Source organism: Cibotium barometz, chromosome 40, assembly GCF_041138505.1.
Source record: "Cibotium barometz isolate CiBa-2024 chromosome 40, ASM4113850v1, whole genome shotgun sequence".
Lineage (NCBI taxonomy): Eukaryota > Viridiplantae > Streptophyta > Polypodiopsida > Cyatheales > Cibotiaceae > Cibotium > Cibotium barometz.
In genome coordinates this window covers 43,067,773-43,079,824 of record NC_141085.1, presented here as the reverse complement: position 1 = coordinate 43,079,824, position 12,052 = coordinate 43,067,773, and positions in this window count along the sequence as shown.

Here is a 12,052-nt window from a genome sequence, read left to right as displayed (position 1 = left end):
TACATAATGATGTGGCTTTATGGTGGAGACATGTCTCCTCGCCTTGCTTCACATAGCTGTATTTGTAGTCTCCCAGTGGCTGATGTGAGTGCAGGGTTCGACATGGGGCAGATGAGAAGAACTAGTGGGTGTGGGTTCAAATTATATGTATACTTGAACTGATGGATGTGGGTTTAAAATGTGTACCATTTTTTGAACCAATGTGTGTGGGTTCAATATGTGTGACTATGTATACATACAGGTATACACATATATATGAACACGACAACAAATCAGGCTCAGCTGTAACTATGATTTTTGTTAGAAAAGGAAGTTCTTATGTGATTACTTTTCTCATCTAATTGTCTTGGTATGTTGAATATGGATGCTAGGAATTCTATATAACCATATTTCAATCCTAAGAAAAGAGAAAAGGGTACACTCAGACTACAAAAGGCTGCTAAACTGATAGTATTCTCCAAGCCCTTGATCAAGCAAGGATTGTAAAGTGCACCCAAGCTGGGTGCAATTAGATCGTATTGCATTTAATGTAAAGCACTACATGCTTTTAAAGATCAAAGTTCTTAGGATCATCACTGCTTAATGAATGATCGCCTTATGAGATTAAACTCTCGATCACATGTTGTTTTGCAGCCTCTAGTTGAAATGATGCTAGCTGTCTATTGACGATATGATGCTTTTTTGTATTTTACAATTCAGTTTCAATATTGTGAACATCAAAGTTTTTTGTCTTATAGATATGGGTTTATGATGTTTTGATTTATGATGCTTCGATTACTTTGTATGATGTTTTGATTGATTTATTCTTTTAGTTGTCTCTGTCCATAAAGTTTTACGATGTGGCTTATGCTTTTTGATTGTCTATGCTAATGTTGTGAGTTATATTGATCACATGTCTCATTTGTTGTTCATTTGAACTGTTAGGATAATGGTTGAACAGGAAGGTTTTGAGGCACCCCAACAAATGCCCCTAAGAACTTCACAAGGTCAAGGAGAAAGAAGAGCTACAGATCAGGATGACGAAGTGGCACAAAACGAATACAATGAACGAGTCTGAAAGGCATACGAATGTATGTGTTTTCTTGCAGTAGGACTGGGGACAAGGGGGCCTCAAGAACAGCTGCACGCTACTCAGAATGGGCAAATCCAACAAGGATGTAGTGGAAGCAAATGAACATACATACAGATCACCACTCAAATGGTAGGTGATATATGGCCCTATCACAGATGTGAATATGAAAAAAGGAAGATGAAAGGTAGATAAATGCTAGAAGTGTATGGCTATTTTCTCCATCATGCAGATTGTCCATTACTTTTGGCAAAGTTGTATATGCATTTTGTCAGAGGTACTGCTGTGGACTTTAGCTCTAAAGAAGCCACACAAACAGTGGTAGACATCCGACAAGAAACTCACATTCACTCGGGAGGACCTCAATTTTGCATTGCAAGGAGCAAGGCTTGGGATGCATGAAACAAAAGAAGAGCTAAGTTCACAAATAAGAAGCCAATCGACCAATTTGAAAAGGTGGCAAGATCTGGCCACACAACCGCACCTGCTGCTTCACGAGAGGAGACATCACTGAGAAGAGAGCTGCGTACCCTACAAGGAAAGTTGGATAATATGTGTGAGAAGCTTTAAAGCCAATTGGGGGGACATAGTTACATATCAAGCCATGTAACTATGACGCAAATAATCTTTGTCCAATATGCACCAAGTCATTTGATAATTGGAGTGGCTACTATACGTTGCCACTGTGTGGCCACTCCCATTCAACATCAAGCGATGCATGTGCCGTGTGGCCATTACTATCATTTATCTTGCTTGGTGCAATCTATGATACTAGATAATCACTACAAATTGTATCAGTAATCCCTACTTGAAGGTTTTTATACAATGTTGGATACGCAAGCTGAGTACAAGCGTCTCATGGAAGTAACTCGACAACCTATCCCTAGTGCAATTAGAAATGTTCCATCATAGTCTTCACTTTCAAATGTTCCATCATTGTAATACATGTACACCAACTTTTCGGTAATGTCTGCAAGAAGTTGATTCCGAACAGTATTGTGCACATACTTATAACTCCTTTTTCTTTCAAAGCTAGAGTTTGTTGCACTTTCAAATACTCGCACGATATTCCATGCAACATCCACCACTTGAACTTGAGTTGGTTGGTTGTTTGCAAATTTTGAACAAAAGGATTGGTGAACTTGCCTTCCTTCAACTTGAACTTGAGAAATCCAACGACACAACTTGCAGCAATATCATGACCAGTGTTAACATCATCATAAAAATCCTATAAAACCTCTTTATTAGTGTTAATGCCCATAGCCCAAAACTTAGGGTCTAACAAATATGCCACACGATGCAGAGGACTATGCACTGTGGGGCCCATTGCACATGCAAATACTTCAACATGATGGATCACTGTTTATTGTTAAATTGTGGTCGCCATCCTTTTACAACTAAGTCCTTGAGCTCGTCAAGTTTCTCTAGGCTTTGTTGGACACTCCACCATGTCATCCACACTTTTCCCAAATAAGGTCCTCTAGAATCCAAAGCAGAAGTTGCATACATGACATGAATCATAACATGGTATGCATCTTCCATATTAGGTCCTCTAGAATCCAAAGCATGAATTGTATAAATAATAGGCATCATAACGTGGTATGCATCTTCCACTCTGCCAAAAAGTGACTCTTTTAAGCATGACATGAAGTTCTTTTACGTTTGCGCATGAATCTTTGTTGTTTGTACTTCTTTCCACTTGCGAAATGCAGTGCATGTAAAAGTCTCTGGCACTCCATCTCTATTTTGCAAGAGTGATTCTAATGTGTAATAATGAGTGCAAAATCTAGTTTTAGTAGGGAATTTTAGCATGCATACCTTATACACCTTGAAGAAATCAAGGACTCTTTGATGCTTTAGCACAGATCTACTAACTTTGCAACAATCACCTATAATGTTTTTAAACCAAATTGTATCTAGAATATTATACCATTCATGTAGTACAAGATTTAAACTGTGTATTACATCCAGATGCATACAAGTGTGGATAGTGAGTTTCAATAACGTACCAAAAGATCTATAATTTTTGGCATTGTTCATCATAACATGAACAACATTTGTTGGACTCACATCTTCTATAACTTATGCAATAACCTCTACTATGTATGCACTTGAGTTTATTTGCCTTGAACTATCAATTGCCTTTATGAAACATTCTCCTCATGACACAAATATGATGTTGAGGAGGGGTCGTTGTTGCACGTCTGACCATCCATCACTGATAATCGTGCATCCCGACAAAGACAAATAGTTCAAAATCAATCTCTCAACCCCCTATTTGAAAATTTCAAAACATTTATCTAGCAAGGAGTTTCTCATATGATGATATGATGAAGGAGTGAAGCTAGCACCATACTTACTTTTCTTTTTCCATGCAAGTTTCCAATCCTCACAATCAACCATAGACATTGATGACCCAGTGAAAAATATAACCTGAGCTAATGATAATTGTGCCTCTTCAAGTGCAGTTACCCAAAAACTTTCTTGGCAGGGAAGTTTGCCTCATATTATTACCAATTGCACTTGCATGCATTGAAAAGTGTCATGTTGATGTCATACCTTAGCTCGTGATCACTATGTCCATATATAATGTTGCAAGTGGTGTGGTAGGCATGTATACATAACATGGTCAGTTACACTATGGACGCGGTCTCACTGTCTGCATATCAAGAACATGGCCAACCATCCGCCCCCACTAATAATGAACTTAGGTATCCTAGTGAATATTCCAATCGGGGCTCTGCCCCACGTCCCAGCTAACGCTTGCACCCCGAACCATCTCCTAACAATCAATGGTCACAATAACAACCCATTCGACACGTGCACCAATGCCTTCTCCTCATAATGGGGGCGTTTACAAATGTACACCAAACATAGATGTGAGATATATGTTGAGAAGCAGGCCATTGAGTGTATACTAACACTCCTCTCAATGTCTACCCGAAGACAAATTATGTTCTTGGCCTAACACCAAGTTGATGAAGATGTCAAGCCGATATTATTTTTTATGATGTTGCTATACTTAGATTGCATCGCGGCTTTTCACTTTGGATGTGCTAAGGCTTCGTCCAAGGTGGCTCCCATTATCTCAGCCACAACATCAAGGCCATGTTGACAATGAGATCAAATGCTCTTCTCTGCTCCTCCATTCTCCTTGATTTGCATGGTTCATCTGTTCCTGAACATTATGGCATCTTAGGTACTGGGTTACACTTATAAAAGAGCTATTGTCTTTTCGTGTGGTGTATAGACGGGTGTGATGTGTGAGTCTTCATCCTGTTGTGAAAACTCCTCCTCCTTAAGAGGAAATCCAGCTGGTGGGTTGGGCTCATGGTGGATTATCTCTCTGGCTGATGATAGAGTGGATGGACTTGTCTCCTCCACTGAATGTGACTACTCCACAAACACCACATCTCGACTAGTGATTATCTTCTTCACCTCAAGATCATAGAGTCAATAAGCCTTTGACTCTTGATTATATCCAAAGAAGATACACTTCTTGCTTTTTGTGTCAAGCTTCTTCCTAGATGCATATGATATATACACATAACATTCACAACCAAATGTTCTGAAATGAGATAGTGAAGGTTTTCTACCAAAGTAGACCTTTTACGGTTGAGTGCCTTTGTGTAGCTCCGATTGAGGATGTAAACTGTTGTGCTTACTACTTCAGAGCCTAGAAAGTGTCTTATAACCCTTTCTCTTTTAGCATGCATCGAGCCATCTCCACACAGTTCGATTACAACATTCTACAACACTGTTTTTTTGAGGTGTGTGAGAAATTCTGAGCTGGCGCTTGATGCCATTCTCCTTAATCAAATTTTGTTGAAAGGAACTCTCCTTCTTAATCTGTATGAAAATTTTCACCTTCTTTCTTGTCTCATTCTCCACAAGCTTATGCCACTGTTTAAACTTGCCACCAAGAGCTTCAACCTTATCCTAAAGGAAATAAACCTACATCTTCCTATTGTAATTACCAAACTGATAGCATAAAGTAAGAAGATCCCCCCAATGCAATAGTAAAGCATGTACTAGCTCTAGAGGAGTCTTTTCCCTATTGTTGCTGCTTTCCTGTGAAAATACCTTACGTTGATGCTTTCCCATCATTTGCGATCCTCACATGGTTCTTGCAATTCTGAAAATATAGAAAAATTAGCTATCATTCACTTTTTCTACATCTCCTTCAGCAATATAAATCTGATATAACCAAATTTGTGAGATCCATGTCCCCACCATGCAACAGATTCGGATGCTAGCAAGCGGAAGTAGCACATCTTGCGCGGCCAGGGGTCTCACACTCGGGGCCTCGCCCACGGATATCCGGACAAGAAACTAATCCGTCGGTTGTTCCAAAACCGAACCCGAAAAAAAACTTCCTTTACCCGGAAAGCACGGGCGATTCCACCAGGATAACTTTTTACTCTAACATAGTCAAGACCATTTCTGATCAAGCTGATCCGACTGCATCTATAAAGATACTCGGTCAGATCAAGGAAGAAACTTGCACTTGGATCATTGGGATCAACGCTTTTTTTCCCATTCAAGAGGCACAGCCGTTGATTCCTATCCATAGAACAATTACTGTCCGGGATTTACTTTATCTATCGTAATAACAAAAATTGAGTCTCGATTTACGGATCCATCAGTCCAGCCTAACCCCATCCAGTCCCATGGGTTAGCCAACCGCCCAACCACTCTAGTGATGGGATCCAATTTAGAATTTGATTTTTGTCCCGGGTACCAGGGAAAAGAGTTCCCAGGCCCCCTAGCCGGATGTTCATGCAAGAATATGAAATTGCCTTTTTCACAGATTCAACCAGTTTTAAAACAATCCTTTAATGCAACCATAGTATCACTGATCACAATCTTCCAAATTATCCGGTTGATTCTTAATTTCCCATCATTCCTTCATCAGAGTATCTATGGCATCATTGGCAACCAGAACGCTCACCACCTGTCCACTCAGGGGCCTTTTCAATAGTTCCTAGCCCATAATACTCGGCAATATAATCACTTATCAAGATGGACTCTTCGTTGAAGATCAGCAAGATCAACCAACAGATCCATATAAAGAGCCATGGACTCATCCATTGAAGACCAGCAAGGTCAATCAACCAGATCCATGCCCAGTTTCAGAAAACAACTCTTACTCCTTGTTCCAATATCTTCCTCGACGCACGTGTGGGTATCCTAGGCGACCTAGAGCCCAAGCACCGTATGGTCAGCTTCACTCTTCGCAGGTGACCTAGCGCTTCACTCATAGGCCGCTTCCTTGGTCCCTCATCCACCGTACCGGAAGCTCACCATTTTAATCGAACCGAGGCTGGTCAAGACCTCGGCCGACTTTGCTACGCGAGACGTCCTCCATTGACTCTCTGTCAGCAGTTGCAACTTTATCAGTTAGGTCTGCACGACCTTAATCACAAGACGATCAAAATGCTTCCCCAGCATTCTTGACATAAAACAGCCATTTACAAACAGTTTACAAATACAATTTCTATATTAACTCTCATTTTTCCACATTATCCCTCATCAATCCACTTTACTTATTCCACATTCCTTTTATATGTGTACTCATCCAATCACATCATTTTCCATCTTGAAAGAATTCCACCTCAGACTGCAGCAGCAGCCAGAGCAGTCACAATTTCAGATGAAGTAGAAGAGGAAAAAAGGGCAGATCTTTACTGCAATTGAAAACCAGGGGCTTAACCGACAGTTCTCAAGTCATCCATACTCCAGCAGAATACCAGGGAAAAATCGACCGTCCACTTCCAAGGCGTAACGCTGGAAGTGATTGAAGAAGAAGAAGATGATGAAAGAGATCATACTCCACTTGCGAGATGAGGACATCTCGCATTTTTTAAGTGGGGTAGAATGTAAGATTCCTCCCCCAACCCCTTTTTGATGTCTAGTATCTTCCCGTGTAATTAAATCCCTCTTCAGGAATATAACAGATCTTGTTTCTAACTGTTTTAACATAGAGAGAGAGAGAGAGAGAGAGAGAGAGAGAGAGAGAGAGAGAGAGAGAGAGAGAGAGAGAGAGAGAGAGAGAGAGAATATTCTAGAGAGAGAATATTCAGATTTTTAATAATTTTGGATAGAAAATTATCTCATCCTATTAAAATAAGTTCCCCTGAAACAGAAATTCAAAAAGAAATTTCCAATGTGCAATTGGATCAATTGGAAATGGGTATAAAGGACCTTAGCCTAAGGGTCTAGATTTTCAGAAATTTTAGATTATGGTCCAATTAAGGTTCCTATGGGCCAATAGGATCAATCCATGTGTAGGGAGGAGATAAATCCAATTTTATAAAAGAAGATACCCAAAAATGAGTAAATGCTCACATAAGATGAAGAGTTGACTATGTACAAGGTTTATTAGTAAGAAACTATGAGCAATATTAAAAGTATGAGATATTTTGGGTATAATGATAGGATATTTTGGGTATAATGATTCCATTTTGACACCTAGGTAAGGAAGGTGAGTCCCTTCAATGCTCACATAAGATGAAGAGTTGAAAATGTACAAGGTTTATTAGTAAGAAACTATGAGCAATATTAAAAATATGAGATATTTTGGGTATCCAAAAATGAGTAAATGCTCACATAAGATGAAGAGTTGAAAATGTACAAGGTTTATTAGTAAAAAAACTATGAGCAATATTAAAAATATGAGATATTTTGGGTATAATGATTCCATTTTGACTTATATGTAAGGAAGGGGAGTCCATTAAAGGAGGTACATATTTCACATGCTTGAATGAGTTTTAAACTCATAAAAATTGAGATATTTTGTGAGGTCCCCCTGTTCCCACCGAGCAACGGATTCGGGTACTAGCAGCGGAAGTAGCACTTCTCGCGCGGGACAGGGGTCCCACATTCGGGGCCTCGTCCACGGATATCCGGACAAAAGACTAATCTGTCGGTTTTTCCAAAACCGAACCCGGAAAAACTTCCCTTATCCGGAAAGCACGGGCGATTCCACCAGGATAACTCTTTACTCTAACGTAGTCAACATCATTACGGATCAACTGATCTGACTGCACCTTTAACGGTACTTGGTCAAATCAAGGAAGAAACTTGCACTTGGATCATTGGGATCAACGCTTTTTTCCCCATCAAGAGGCACAGCCGTTGATTCCTATCCATAGAACAATTTCTATCCGGGATTTACTTCATCTATCGTAATAATAGAAATTAAATCTCGATTTACGGATCCATCAGTCCAGCCTAACCCCATCCGATCCCATGGGTTAGCCAACCGCCCAACCACTGTAGTGATGGGATCCAATTTGGAATTTGGTTAGGTTTTGTCCCGGGTACCAAGGAAAAGAGTTCCAAGGCCCCCTAGCCGGAAGTTCATGCAAACATAAAACTAGCCACACCACTTACACACCCAATATGAAATTGCCTTTTTCTTAGCATCAGCTAACTTTAAAACAATCCTTTAATGAAACCATAGTACCACTGATCACAATCTTCCAATTTATCTGGTTGATTCATAATTTCTCATCATTCCTTCATCAGAGTATCTATGGCATCATTGGCAACTAGAACGCTCACCACCTGTCCACACAGGGGCCTTTTCAATAGTTCCTAGCCCATAATACTCGGCAATATAATCACTTATAAAAATCAAGATGGACTCTCGTTGAAGATCAGCAAGATCAACCAACAGATCCATATGAAGAGCCATGGACTCATCCATTGAAGACCAGCAAGGTCAATCAACCAGATCCATGCCCGGTTTCACAAAACAACTCTTACTCCTTGTTCCAATATCTTCCTCGACGCACGCGTGGGTATCCTAGGCGACCCAGAGCCCGAGCACCGTATGGTCAGCACCCTCTAGGATCCTTCGCAGGTGACCTAGCGCTTCACTCATAGGCCGCTTCCTTGGTCCCTCATCCACCGTACCGGGAAGCTCACCATTTTAATCGAACCGAGGCTGGTTAAGACCTCGGTCGACCTTGCTACGCGAGACGTCCTCCATTGACTCTCCGTCAGCAGTTGCAACTTTATCAGTTAGGTCTCCACGACCTTAAACACAAGACGGTCAAAATGCTTCCCCAGCATTCTTGACATAAAACAGCCATTTACAAACAGCATTTACAAACAGTTTACAAATACAATTTCTATATTAACTCTCATTTTTCCACATTATCCCTCAGTAATCCGCATTACTTATTCCACATTCCATTTCCAATCACATCATTTTCCATCCAGATTCCTTCACATCACATATCATATATTCACATCCATACATCCACATCACATGTTTACCTCCATTTTCACATCCTCGTTTATACATCCACATCCCATATCCACATATCCACATTCATACATACACATCCATTTTCACATCCATACATCCACATCCACATGCATACATCCACTATCACGTCCTCATTTATACATCCACATCCACACACATACATTCGCATCCACATTCCCATTCATATCTATACATCCACATCTACATCCACATACATACATACATCCACATCCACATTCCCATTCACATCTATACATTCACATCTACATCCACATTCACATACATCCACATCCACATTCCCATTCACATCTATACATCCTTATCTACATCCACATGCATACATACATGCACATCCACATTCCCATTCACATCTATACATCCACATCCACATCTACATCCACATTCACATACATCCACATCCACATTTCCATTCACATCTATACATCCATATCTACATCCACATTCACATCCACATTCTCATTCACATCTATACATCCACATCTACATCCACATACATATATACATCCACATCCACATTCCCATTCACATCTATACATCCACATCTACATCCACATTCACATCCACATTCCCATTCACATCTATACATCCACATCTACATCCACATTCACATACATCCACATCCACATCCCATTCACATCTATACATCCATATCTACATCCACATTCACATCCACATTCTCATTCACATCTATACATCCACATCTACATCCACATACATACATACATCCACATCCACATTCCCATTCACATCTATACATCCACATCTACATCCACATTCCCATTCACATCTATACATCCACATTCACATACATCCACATCCACATTCCCATTCACATCTATACATCCATATCTACATCCACATTCACATCCACATTCTCATTCACATCTATACATCCACATCTACATCCACATACATACATACATCCACATCCACATTCCCATTCATATAACCCCATATGCCTTCACATCTAATCTTTTACATCACATCCATTCTCGCCTTATCACAACCCATATACATCTTATCCTATCACATACACTTCTTACCTCATCCCATACACATCTTATCACATCTTAATTCATCTTATCACCTCTTAATCACCTCTTATACACCTCTTATACACCTCTTATCACATCCTATCACATCTCATATCTATTTATAGAATACAAGAGAATTCTTATATTTGATATAAGATTTCTTTACACATTTACTTATGCATAAATTCCATTTAAGGAGATTAATACTTCCGAAGTAAAATCAATCTTTTATGCATCTTCCTATGCATAAATTCATTTTAAATGAAAATGACACTTTTGAATTAGAATTCAATCTTTTATGCATCTTCCTATGTATAAATTCAATTTAGATGAGAATGACACTTTTGAATTAAAAATCAATCTTCTATGCATCTTCCTATGTATAAATTCAATTTAGATGAGAATGACACTTTTGAATTAAAAATCAATCTTTTATGCATCTTCCTATGCATAAATTCAATTTTGTAGGAATTACACTTTTAGAATAAAAGAATTTCTCTTATGCATCTAAGTTATGTATAAAATCCATTTATGATGAAAATCACACTTTTAGTATAAAAAGAATATCTTTTATGCATACCTCTATGCATGAAATCCAATATGATAAAAGTAACACTTTGATATAAAAATTTATCCATTATGCATACTTCTATGCATGAATTAAAAATGATAAAAGTAACACTTTTGACATAAAAATTTATCCTTTATGCATACTTCTATGCATGAAATAAAATGATAAAAGTAACACTTTTGATATAAAAAATTATCCATTATGCATACTTCTATGCATGAAAATAAAAATGATAAAAGTAACACTTTTGACATAAAAATTTATCCTTTATGCATACTTCTATGCATGAAATAAAATGATAAAAGTAACACTTTTGATATAAAAATTTATCCATTATGCATACTTCTATGCATGAAAATAAAAATGATAAAAATAACACTTTTGATAATAAAATTTATCCTTTATGCATACTTCTATGCATGAAAATAAAAATGATAAAAGTAACACTTTTGATATAAAAATTTATCCATTATGCATACTTCTATGCATGAAAATAAAAATGGTAAAAATAACACTTTTGATATAAAAATTTATCCTTTATGCATAATATTAAAATTCAATTTCTCCATGATTATAATGAAATTCTTTCAATTAATCTAGGATGATGATTCCTAGAATATGGTAGGAAGTCCTCTTTTTATGCTTTGAATGAAATTTTTTTATGCATAATTTTTATAAAAATTTTGCCATAGCTCCACTGCTATGTGACTGATAAATCTCAATTTTTCTAAGGGATAAAGCTTATCATTAAGGAAATAATTAAAATGATTCTCTAATTGGATCCTTAATCCATAATGGATTGAATCATCAATATACATAAACTAAAAGCATAAGAAAAAGCCATTAATTTGGCCTCAAGCATAGCTTAATCTTGGGTTAAGGAAAAGCTTTATGAAAAGCTTGATTTGGATTGAGAATGGGTCATGAGTATGACCATTTCTTGAGTGAGAGAGAGAAATTACATAATAACCATTAGAATTTAAACATAAATGAAAATTAACTTCAATAGCATTTATTAAATTATGTAACTCTTCACTACTATTCACCAATTAACTTCAATAGCATTTAAAAAACCATAC